Here is a 12,838-nt window from a genome sequence, read left to right as displayed (position 1 = left end):
CATTCTAAGTTCGCCTCATCTTATCAGTTATGTTCTTATTTGTGTTGTAAGGGAAAGGGGAGAGCCTTATTGGACTCTCCTTTCTGAACTCCTTGTAAGGGCCCATCATGGCCCTATGTAAGGTGAATATGAGACCACGTTGTTTTGATGCCTGGAATTCAAGTTGTTTGTAGTTACTCCATGTTTTAGACCCTACTTTGAAAGAAGGGGAGGAGGAAGAAGGAGGAAAGGTGATGGAGGACCATCTAGTTGACCACACCCCGATCCGTCGCCAGCCACGTCGTGAAGCCCGAGTGGACGTGAAGAATCTACAGTTTCACTACCAAGCTTGAGAACCGACATCGTCTTATCGCTTTACATCGTGTATCTTTATGTTCTTTCGCTATTTCCTTGTCTTTGGATTATCGGGAGGCCCCTCCTGCGTGAGTACCGGCCTCCCTCATGCGTGTTTCATTTTAGCTAGGTTTAAGTGTCATTTTTAGGGGGAGGAAATCCATGTTGGGCTTCTTCTCCCCTAAAGATCTCTCTTAAAAGGGAAAAAAAAGCCCACTAAGCTTTCTCCTTTAAGAGGGGCCCAACTTAGCCTCCACTACGTCCACTTCCCCTCTATAAAGAATAGAGAAGGGTGGACGTGGAGACCAGGCCAAAAAAAGAAGTCATTTGTGTGTTCTAGACCTCGTTTTTTTCTTCATCAGCGACAGTTATTCGGTGTTCTTGTTCTATGTTATTTATGAGGGAGAAGAAGAAAATCATCGCAAGAGAAGAAGAATCAGCGAACCAAATATAGGGAGGATGGAAGATTGCATCTTTTTTTCCCCTTGCTTCCTCTGGTTTCTTCTGCGGTCGGCCGTCATCTTTTCCTGAAAACAAAAGAAGAAGGAAGAAGGCTTGTTCATCTGAAATTAGAAGAAAGGATCATCGAAAACACTCCTTGTTCGTCTAAAGACTCCTCGATTCTCTGATTGTGTCTCTGAAAATTCAATTGGGAAAGTCACCGTGGTGGAATTTTTCGCTCTGTTTCTCCTCCTGCTGTTGTTCAAGGGCACTCCCGTTAAAAGTCTGAGCCGGCGCACTGCCGTTAAATTTAGCATTCCAGAATTGTAGCCAATCGTCCTTCTCTTTTCCTTGACTGACGTCACCAAAATTGGGAAATTGATCGCTCCGTCGACGACCTACAATCCCCATTTTGCTTCTATGTCCATCTGTTTGACTGATGATCCACCCGTCATCCTCACAATCAGCGACCGCCGACGGATTTCTTCCTTCATTGACAGTCCACGTACTGGTGTCCCGAATCATTCCCTGAAGGCATTCTCTGATGAAAAAAAAAGACACAAAGATCGACTACGTTGCGCGTCAAAAGGGCCTCCAATTGTCTATTATTGCATTGCTAATGGCTCGACTGTTAATTCCTTGCTATTTCTGGCGATAAATATCTTCGGTGATCGACCAGCCGTTCACGTTTGCCTTCGCGTGAACAACGGCAACTTTGCTCCTCTCTTGTCGAAGGTTCGAAAAGAGCCACGGAGACCCTGATCGATGCTGCTGACCGGCATATAAGGCCGTCGACCCTTTGTGTGATTCTCCCACTATGATCACACTCGTCCGGTGAATTGGACCAAAAGAAAACCAGGTCATAACTTCTTCCCCTTTATTTTACAGCGTTAGTTACTTTCTTCAGTGCCGATTTCATGATTTCTCCACTGCCAAGAGAGGATCTTACTTGAGTATAGGATTAGCTCCCCCTGCTCGTGATAGAGAGAGTTTCCTTTGTCGGTGTTGGATCCGGTTGTTGAATTTTGATAGTGTTGACGCTCTTGGACAAGAAGTCGTTCCGCACCATGTCATCTGTTTGAACCATTTTCATTGGTCATTGGGAGCCTGTTTAAGACGAAACCCGTCCTGTGTCGTATAGTTGGCCTGTGCCTCGGATCGTTCGGCGATCAACGTACTACCCGTTATTATTTTCTCGAATCATCTTAAAATTCCACGTCATTAACTCCGAGTATTTAGTGTTCATCATCTTGATGTGACACGAGATCTCAACTTTGATTGTCGTGTTACACCGAAAGGAGAAGGAAAGAAAGGGAACGAGTTCATGAGAAGGACCTCCTTGTGTCATCCTTTGTCTGATATTTCTCCCAAGAAGGATTGTATGCAAAACCCTCAATCAGGATACTCTCTCGTTTGATCCATGACCCGATAACGACCCTATAGGGTGGTGCATTTCAACGACCGCAACCCTGCCGGTCCACCCCTCTAACGGTGAAGGTAACCTACGTGTTTCCGCCCTTTAGAAGTCCCCAACATTACACATATTCCTTTGTGACCAGTTGCTTGATTAGTTTGAGAATCCATCGCCGCCGAGGTGCGCATTCTATTCTTCGCACATCCAGAGTCACTTGGATGGTTGGAAAAAGGCTGTTGCCCGCATGACGGCCGTTGTACCATTGCCCCATGGTCCTGCTGCTACCTTGCAAGAAGGCTGCGACCTGTGGACTCGAGCGTGACGAATCACGACGGGTGACTGGTTCTGCGGATCTATTGTCTTAGTCGATGAGCATTCCTCCCCGTACCAGCTTAGCAGGGCATTCCGAGACACTTCTTGATGCCACCGATCCTCGCATGGCAAAGGTCGTTGGTGTGCTAGTCAACCATGCGGATTTCCACAAATCTCGTATGCAGCATAGTCACGGGACGTGCAAACGTGGGACTCTTTAGTCCATCCCAAATCACCGCTCTATTGGAGTTGCATCCCTCCCCTCCTATGTTAAGAAATCCATTGTTTGTTTGGCGATTGTGGGTGGTCGTTGATCGAACATTGATTCTTGTGTCTTCGGCATCGTTTGAGTCGTGGGTGTCCCTTGGTCTTCCTTAAACACAGCCCGACTTGTTTGTTGGACGAGCAACAACCCAAACACCACTGCCCAGCCTATGGTTATCAGAATGATAGCTTCATTAGAGTCATAGTCCACTCTGTCACTGCCGTGATCGAGCTCTATGTGACGACTTCCACCCTTAAGCCGCCAAATAACCTATCGCTTGAGGTGACTTCGCGCCACGCTTTCACTCTCCTCCGATCTCCGCTGCTCACTCTAGTATCGTGCCAATGCCAATTGTAGAGCCACTCCGTGCTCCCTGCAGCATGCCTCCACTGCTCCTCGCTTTATTGGTTCTTCACACTGACGATGACATCAACAACAAACGCCGCCACTGAAGAGGTACGCCGTCCCCCCTTGCTCATTTGTTATAGTACTTTCTATGATATTTTTGGCTGCACTCAACCGCGCTTGGGTTAGCTTGGGCGAGAGAAAATTATCCAGAAACTACGTGTTGAGTGGCTTTCTAGGTATGGACCGAGCCTGTTAGATACATGCGAGCCCCTATAGAATTACTCCGTTCAGCGTTGTAGTCACCATCGTCGCTCCGACGAGGGTCAGAAGGTTACCGCCCCCGTGACCGGTTGCCTGCTTCGGAGCTTGGAATTTGGCAAATCATCACGGGTTGAGGCCTGCGCGTACATTCTCGTAGGTTACATCGTATCATGTAGTTACATTCACTTACTAACTTACCCATCGGTTGGGGTCATCGACGACATCCGACATCAAAATAGTTCTAGGGAAGTCCTCTAATTCCTTCCAACATTCTTATAGGTTAAACATATGACTATATAATAACCTAGAAATTCATTGATAATTACATATAATACAGTTAAATATTATTTGAAATTATAATTCCTTGCATTCTCTTTTGAAAATGTATGGATTTTTTTATTATTTGTTTTAGAGGGAGTTCAAATAAAAGCAGAAGAAGGCTTTTTAGTTATTCAGTTCCTTCCTTAGTGAAACTCCCTTTTATCAACTAATCAACAAAAATTTAATATTATATAAAAACAAGTATTTGTTATGCTTCAAATATTTTTTAATTAAACCCGTATATGCCTTAATTGTGTTATCTCGTCCTTAAGTAGTGTTTTCTTGAAAATTTTGTATGAGGGTATAATATTTTTAATCCCGTCATAGACAGTTTGCCCATTTTGACTCGATTTTGATTTATCTGCTCATTTGTTTGGCATGTTGCTGTCATTTTTCAACGAAATTTGTTTTATAACTAAAAAACTTCCTGAAAAATGAAATCCTGAATTAATTTATTACAAAAAGTTTTAATTTTTAGTCACATTGTGAATCGTACATTCGTTATAGTTCCTCATTTAGTAACTTCAAAAAATGTGAATTCTTGTACTTAAACTGATGTAGTAGTTTCCATGATGTGAAACGATGTCGGCAGGGATCGAGCGGCTCGTATTACATCATAGGGAATGAATGGATGCATGAGATGCAAGCTGATGAAGTGAAAGAACGAATGAGCAGTTGTAGGTATCGTTGTGTGAGAGACGTAAGTCACGCCGGACAACGAGGGGAATGATCCTAGGATCAGACTCCCAATGACCCGCTAGACCTACTAGACGACTAATTAGTGAGGGGCGTTTTACGGCCCACGAATGTTTGGCGTCTAAAAATCAAGCGAGAATCCTTCAACCTCAAGAATTCCTACACTCGACGACGGTGGCTATCCTATCCGAGATTTATGACGACAATAATGGCAGAGGACGCGATAGCGGAAGACGAGACTGAAGAAGATAATAATGCTGGAAATATGGAGGGGAGATGAGACTGACCTTTGGGTATCGGTAGTCCAAGGCATCCATGTAATCCCGTAGAGTTGAAGGCGAGATGTGGACGGCTCGGGACGTACGATCGATTAGCGACGACACATTCTGGTCAGCAGGTTTCCCAGCCTGGTGGCGAAGGCACTCGGTGATGCTGGGTCGGCCAACCTTTGTCGCGCACGCGGGTGGCGCCACCGCGTAGGGGAATGTGGCGGGGTGGATGACGCGGGCGAGCGAAGGAGAAGGATCAGGGCGCGAAGGGGTGAGGACGGTGGGGTAAGAAGTTCAAGAAAGAGGGAGAGGGCGGACAGTCAAGAAAGGTTGGAAGGGAAAGGGGAAGGGGTGCAAGGGTGAAGAGGGTCAAGAATTGGGTGAATCAAGAACGTGGGGAAGGGGGGGGGGAAGAAATGGTCAAGAACGTTGGAGGAAGGGATCAAGAACGCGGGAAAATGGATCAAGAACGTGGAAGAAGGGATTAAGAACGCGGGGAAATGGATCAAGAACGTGGTAGAAGGGATCAAGAACGCGGGGAAATGGATCAAGAACATGGTAGAAGGGATCAAGAACGCGGGAAATGGGTCAAGAACGTGGAAGAAGGGATCAAGAACGCGGGGAAATGGATCAAGAACGTCGTAGGAGGGATCAAGAACGCGATGGGAAGGGGAATGGATGGTGGAGGTGGGAAAAGCTACGAAGAAATGGCTTTCTTGAATTGTAACAACCAAGAACCCTCCAAGAAAGAGGAGTTCTTGATGGATCTGGGGTGTGCTCCCTCGGCGGAGTAGATTTCCCCGATTGATGGCGTATCGCCGACGCTTCTTGAATCTCCTAAGACCCCCAGAGTAATCTCGACAAAGGCCTCTTTCGATTCTTGATGGCGGCGGCTTCTTGAAACTCTTTCCTCGCAGCAGAGTGATCTCGATGGTGCGCTTTAACACGTCTCCCTCGGAGTGATCTTGACGGGAGAGACGTAAGCTCTACCCACGGAGTGATCTTGACGTGGGGTGGGGCCAGCCAAACCCCCTACACTACTCTCTACGATAGGGGGGAGACAAATTGTGAATAAACTTTTCAACAATGACTCCAAGGTGTTCCTTGGGCATGCCATCCCCTTATATAGTGAGGACGGGTGCCAAGTGAACGTGGGAGAGGACGAACCGTCGCGAGACGTGGTTTGGCCTCTCCTTACAAATTCAAAATACAAACATAAAAAGTAAAAACGACGAGGACGGGGCCCAACAACATTGGCCTCGTCCACGAATCCGAAAATACAAACACACATGAAAATGAGCATAAGTAAAAAGATAAAAGTTCTTACGCGGGGTACTCAAACCCCGGGTGGCGAGCGTTTGCACGACCTGCTCGGCGTGGCTGACGACATCCCGTCGCGTCATCCTCGAGATGGTTCTTCCTCATCGTGGCGTCGTCCTCGAGATGGTCCTCCATCATTTAATATGTGAATTTTGAAGTTATTTACTCTTTTTTCGCGAGCAAGTTTTTTTATTTTATTGTATCTTCTATTTTCCATGCAAATATATTGTTATTTAATTAATTTTATTGGTATACATTGGTATAATATTATATTACTTTATTCAGAAACGAAAAAATGATACGCTTGAAAAAAATCTATTAATTGGAAATTAAATTATTTTTCAAAAAATTACTTTTTAAAAAACAAGATATCTTCTTTGCTGTTTTTAATTTTTTCCCCTGAAATTGGCAGGTCAACATAATACACGTGTTACATAACTGAAGTGTATAATATAATCCCTTTGAATGTTTTAATTTGGATATTGCATAATGCTGATTCTTAAATTTTACCTTTAAGCAGTTGTGATTTTTGTTGTTACTCGATTCCTCTTTTGATTTTTATCTCACTAAGCAGGATGTTATCCATGTCGAGAGGAATGAAAAGCGATAGTCTAAATCTGTATCTTGTTTTTCCCTAATATTTTTTAAAGGTACCAAAATATAACTACGATAAAAATTATCACAATGAGAAATATATAAATATAATTATATTTATGGAAGGTTATGAATTGATGGGAGAAAACAGTGCGAGGGATTCAAGCCCTCCATGTGAATAATTCGTACAACAAATAAACAATCTGCCGTTTTAGTCCACTTAGCCATCTCTCCTAATTATAAATTAGGACTTATTATCTTTATATCTACTTAAAATACTATAGAAATTCTTTGATAAAAATATTATTTATTGTACGCAAAATTTTATTTTATTGGAATTTAAACTAACTAATTGTATATATGATCAGTTTCATATATAAATGTGTATAAACTCAAGCTATACAATTTATTACATTAATAAATGTCAAAGTGATTAGTTTATTTATAATATTTATATATAAGTATACTTATATATTATAATTATACATTGAGTTACCCAGCAGAATCTTCTAGCTTGATAGAACACAAAATTATTATCTCAATAGTCTGAAATAGTTAATAAATTAGCAAATTAGTGAACCATCCAGTTGATCGAGCGCTGACCCGTCGCCAGCCACCTAACGGAGCTCGAGCTGTCGTGAAGAACCCACGCGTCCACTATTAGGTTTGAGAAGCTGCACCATTGTCTCGCTCTAGATCTTGTGTCTTTATGTAATTTTTAATTTTTGTCATCTTTAGATTGACGGGAGGCCCCTCGTGCGTGAGTGCCGGCCTCCTGCATGCGTTTTGCTTTTCATTATGATTAGTTGCCATCTTTAGGAGGAGGAAATCCATGTTGGATTTCTCCTGAGGGGAAGCCCAATAGGATTTTCCCTTAAAAGCGGGCCCAATTGAGCCACTTGAGACTGCCACTCCATTCCTATAAGAAAGGGGAGGTGTTGACGTGTAAAAACAGGCTTGATTAATTTGAAATTTTTCCAGATCTGTTGGTTCCGCGCTAGTGATAATGCATTTTTTTCATTTCTGAAGAAGTATTATCATGCTTGGTTTCTCAAGGAAGAATATGATTGCCTCCTTTCTGGTTTGTCAGTCGCTTACTGGTCTGTGGCATTGTTCTTGACAACTTCGTGACACATCAGCTTGTCCTTATCGATGATTTTGTCAAATTAAATGGGTTGGGAATCGGGGTCTCCTCATTGAATCTTCACTGCAAGTCTTTGAGGATGGTATTCACATTGCCAAACCACCGTGAAAGGGTCGTCGTGAATTTTCGAAAAGGGTGTTCATGCTTTAGAATTTATCTTCTAAGTTCTTTACTTGATCCAGCACAGGGGCACAAGCACCGGATCTTCCTATGACGGCTGTTGAGCCACCTAGCAAGAGCTAAGTCATCATGTCAATATATCTTCTCCCCCTCATTTACAGTACTGGTTGCAACTTTTAGTACATATTTTTTACTGCTCCTCTATTAGAGTGAACTTCTACATGTTTAGGATTAGCCATTGTTTCGTAATAGAGTTCCTCATCGACCGTGTCACACTAATGTTGCTTTTGGTGATGGTGTGGATGTTCATGGACGAAGAACATCTCCCAGCACATTGTCCCTTATATTCAATTACGATGATCATTGGCAGCTTGAACGCGCCAAAACCCATCGTGTGTCGACTAGCTGTTATCATATCAGATCAACTAATGCTCGACATACATTCTCGTTAATTGTTTTTTCTAATTACATACAGCATTGCACATCATTTAACATCACAGTGTCAACTCCGACCGTCGTGTTACATCATAAGTAAGAGCTAAAGAAAAGAGTTCCGAGTGTTTTTTACTATTATTTCAAACTTAATAGCTCTTTCAAGAGAGAACTCTCAGCAGTGAGTGCCCTTAAAGTGAAAATGGAGACTGGTTTTACAATGAAGCAATATTTTATAAACTATATATTCAGCCATATATATTTTCGTTCGAGGTGATGTTTAATTAATTGATTGGAAAAATGCAATACACCTATACAATTTATTATTATTCTGATACAACCAAGCCTATATTTGAATTGCTTGGTCAACAAATAAGCAATTTGTAAACAAGAATGAAATGGAAGAGGGGGTACAATTTTGTCTTAAATGCATGATTCGTCCTATTAAGAACTTAAATAGTTATGGGGTCTTTTACTCAATGCTCCAATAAGAAAGTTTATTTCTTAAAAAAGCTTAGTGCTTAACACTTAATCATATACTTGAGAATAAATCTAAATTATTGTGTTTTGTATTAAAACCGTCATCCTTTGTGAACACTTTGGATCATATTGAATCAAGAAGCATACTTTATTTTTCAGTTTTTTAAACTCTCTTCAGAAAATGAGTACAAGCAAAGGGATCCATGGATGAATATAATAAAGTTTAGTTATAATCCTCACCAAATATTCAATATCTATATGAAATTATTAGAGCTAAATTTGGAGTATGCTCCACCAACATGACTTAAAAAACATTTAGATCATAGGAGTATGCATTTTTTTCTCTATTTTCATGGGGAGTATGTCATATTACATAAATCACATGTGTGATGGAAAGATGTGAGTGTATGTTGTTTTAATTGAAATGAAAAGTTTAAGCCCAATATCTCTATCTATTGGTCACCCATATCATAGGGCCTATTGAAGGTCCATCTGTATTTCATATATTTTCATTCCATCAAACTCAGCGCACAAAACCATTCCCCGTACAAATAAAATAAAGAAATACAATATTAAAGCAAAAATTGGACCACATTAAACCATGGGTAATTTGAAAACCTGAAATAATCAAAACAAATAAGCCAAACCATTTAAATAATATAAACCTTTTATAGGACATATTTATAGATTGTTTCATAAAAAATATGCAAAAATATATGGATTTCTAATTCAAGTAATTTCACTAAGATTAAATTTATTTATGAGTCTATTATGACCAATACAATAAGGTAAATATTTTACCTAACTTTAGGGAATTCAAGGAACATTAAAAGTTTAAATATAAAATTATTGAATGGAAAGTATTATTGATTTTATGCTCAGTGGGAGAACACCTAGCTCCCTTGAAGACTTAGGATTAAGCCAGGAATGATTTGGAGCTCAATCGGGGTGAGCATTTTGCATATCCATTGCTGCATTCATCAGCAAACTCAAGCCAAATTTGTGGAATGTTTTGAGTGTTCGTTGCTCAAGGTTCGTCCATATTAACTCTCTGACAATTCCTGGTATTTCCAGGTTTATTTGAATGCATATTTCAATTGATAGGCGTTCAAATTTCCCGATTTCTTAGTTACATTCATGTTCGCCGTTTTTTCCCAAATTGCAAATTTAATATCTTTAATTCACAAATTTTACCTTATTTTTAATTCAGTTAGTATTCATTGAGTTTCAATTAACAGTTTTTAATTATATTGAGCCCGTAATTCAGTCAATTGACTATATTGTTTCTTAAATTAGCAAATCGCATCCACAATTTGCTAATTTGGCACACCTATAACATTTTGAATTAAATAAGTAAAATAAAAAGTCAATAAAAATAATTCTCTTATTATTCCAAATCCATGAGAAATTTGACTTGGATTTTACAAAAAAAATTGGTAACAAATCAATTAAGATTTACTATATTTTCCAAACCATTTCTATTTATCTAAATAACCCAAGAACAAAACTCAAACTAAATTAAATTCTTGAGTAAAATAAATAAGGAACACTAGTGGTAGGTGTTGATTTAGGCTTAATGATTTAAAGAACTCAATAAAAAGTAATGCTAAAAATCTAAGAATCTAATATCAGATGAACACATCATGAATCAATTTAGGATATTATTTAGCAATTCTTATCAAGAATTGCTAACTAATCATAAATCTGATGCTTATTAATAAAAGAATTTAGTTATTAAATATCTGTTAATTGAGAAGACTGCATTAAAAAAGGTAGAAGTTTGAATACATCTTAGAACCATTAATATCATTTGAGTAAAAAGGATGTCATCAGTCCAAGTGAGAGTTCTTAAACCTACATTGATAGAAATTGAATTTCCCTATTTTCTCCCTAGAGTTTGAGCCATTACTCAAGCAGAAAGGGACAAAAAAGTTATAGTGATTAAGTTTAGAAACCCTTAAAATAATGACAGATAAACATGTATTTTTTAACTTATCATTTGGCCCCGTTGCCGGGGAGGCAACAAGGCCGACTTTCATATTTTTTCGAGTTAGGGATTGGTTTGAACACTTATTTGAATGATGAATGCTATTCAGGTGTTTCCTATTAAAATTTGGTTTTTAAAGCTTTGATTTAATTGTTGTAGAATTAATGAATTCCATAACGAAAATATGGGAAATTATTCCCCATATAATCAGGGAAATTATTCCTCCTATTCTTGTGAGTACACTAGTACGTCAATACCAAATTACAATATATATAACTTGAATGATCCGCTTAATCCTCAATTTCCAAATTTGTCTTGTAATCCTTCATATGATCACATCGACGTTTCCACGAGTGAAGTTCAGTGGAATGGAAAGGGGATTAGCAATAGTCAATACTACTAGGGAAACTCAATTTTATATGATAAATTTTAAAGTAGTTCTTCTAATTTTGATCCTATTTCTCCCACTATCATGATAATAATTGTATTTTGGGGAATATGAATTCTTCTCATTTTCATGATAATAATCAATGTTCTAGTACTTTTTATAATATTCATCCTATTCCTCCTAATTTTCATGATAATAGTCTTATTTCGAGGAATATGAATGGATTTCAAGAAAATAAATGTGAGAATTCTAGAATTTCTGACATACATCCTTCCTATGAGTCACTGTCATAAAAGTATTATTCTCCTTCTATTTCCGATCATGGTGATAAAACTTGGTTTGAATTGATGATTGAAAACAACATGCAAAATACTTCAAATATCACGCATTTTTCTGACAAGTACGATGCATATGCATATGCTAAATTGTTTTATAAAACCTTTTTTGATTTAATAATTTAAAAAACATGCAAAGTTCTTGGAATATCACTTATTTTTGTGATAACTGTAATTCATATGCCTATGGTAATTCTGACTCTTCAAATGCATTTTCACCTTATTCTCATGATTAAACTGGCCAAAGTTTGTTGGATTTGACTGATGAAAACAAACTATGGGAGGAATATATAAGATTACAGGAAAAGGGAAATGTTTGGGAAGAAGAGAAGAAGCTCATTATGATGCATATCTACCTGTTGAAATCAACACAAGCAAGTATGAGCTATGAGTTTTCAGAAGATTCAGCTCAACTCCAAGCTATACCACCATCTGATAAAAGGGAAGATCAATCTTGACTCAAATCTTCTATGAGTTTTCAAATCTATAAATCATTATCTTTGTACCATGAAAATAATTATGTTCATGAACTTGAACGTAGAGAGGTACCATTTAATTTCATTAACGAAGTTCCTGAACATAACATAATGATATCATGCATGATAGGGATGCTAATGAGGTAGAGGAAGAATCATTTTCTGAATTGGTCAGTGATTTCAAAGATTGGATTGATGGATATGAGAACAAGAAAAGGAATGACTTAGTGATTGGAAATATTTTAGATTTTGATGATTATCGTCCACCGATCCCTTTCCCACAAGCACTTTATTCTAGAGTTCGAATGAAACAAGTTGATTTTATTATGGCGGTAAAGGTTTTATAATGGAGTTGGCGGCTATTATTATCGATATGCATATGATAGTAGAAGATTTTGGAAAAATTATTGGCGATGAAGATGAAAAATTGCTTGAAAAAGATTCCATTGAGGATAAAAAGGACTTATGAGAATAAAAATATGGGTATATGTGATTATGAGGATGAGTAGGAAATAGATTTCATTCATGATATTAAAGTAATACATAGATTTCATTCATGATTTCATTCAGGAAATAGATTTTTGTTGAATTACCTTTAATATCCATGAACGAGCATTTAAATGTTACATACTTGCCTCTTCATTACATACCTTTGAAAAGGAAAATGATTAGCGATGTAAATGTTACGCCAAATCTAACGAACCTTTTTTTCAATGATTGGCATAACCATCTTTTCAATAATGAGAAAGTGAGTTTTCAAGTTCAATAGGTTCAAGTAATCATGCTTAATAAATATGTAATGTCATGTTTTCTTTTCAACAATATTTTATTTTCAGATTGGCATGATCATTTCATGGAAAACAAAAGTCTATCTCACATGGTCATTGATTATAATATCCCAT

This window comes from Wolffia australiana, chromosome 12, assembly GCF_029677425.1.
Source record: "Wolffia australiana isolate 7733 chromosome 12, ASM2967742v1".
In the NCBI taxonomy this organism is placed as follows: domain Eukaryota; kingdom Viridiplantae; phylum Streptophyta; class Magnoliopsida; order Alismatales; family Araceae; genus Wolffia; species Wolffia australiana.
Note: the sequence above shows the minus strand (reverse complement) of the source record.